Source organism: Pararge aegeria, chromosome 22, assembly GCF_905163445.1.
Source record: "Pararge aegeria chromosome 22, ilParAegt1.1, whole genome shotgun sequence".
Lineage (NCBI taxonomy): Eukaryota > Metazoa > Arthropoda > Insecta > Lepidoptera > Nymphalidae > Pararge > Pararge aegeria.
This window is the reverse complement of record NC_053201.1, coordinates 7,066,622-7,067,197: the sequence shown is the minus strand read 5'-3', so window position 1 is coordinate 7,067,197 and position 576 is coordinate 7,066,622.

Below are 576 nucleotides of genomic sequence, written 5' to 3'. Positions count from 1 at the left end.
CTGCGGCATATCTCTGCATTGACGTGACGTACGCCAAAACACCGTTCACTGTTCAGCACGCCAGTGCCGGCGACCACGTACCTATTCCCTGAACTCTGCTCTCACATCCATTATTGCCTCATGCTAGTATTCCACCTGCGTTACGTTTAGGTAACGAATGCGTTTAATTAATTGTCCCTACTGCGTACAGTCATTTTTTTTCAATCGTTAAACATCGACACTTTACTATAGTTTTATATATTATAATCTATAAACAATCAAACTATAGTAACTCAAAGCAATATTCAAAATAATTTAAGTTTAGTCAACTAATGATTCAAAATAAAACATTAATTTCTTATGAAGTCATTACGCATTTAGATTAAGGACCGTATTCTATTTTTTAATTTCTGGAGCATGAGACCACCGCAGTTGGTTGAACTGAAACCGCCTCCGCACCGCGGCGCTTACTAAAGAATTGGGATGATTATTATACCCAAAACATTTAATGTAACTTTATTAATATTTTTTTACCAATTAATAGTATACATTGGACAGATTATCTAAGCCACTTGTAAAATAAAAAAAAAAACTCAC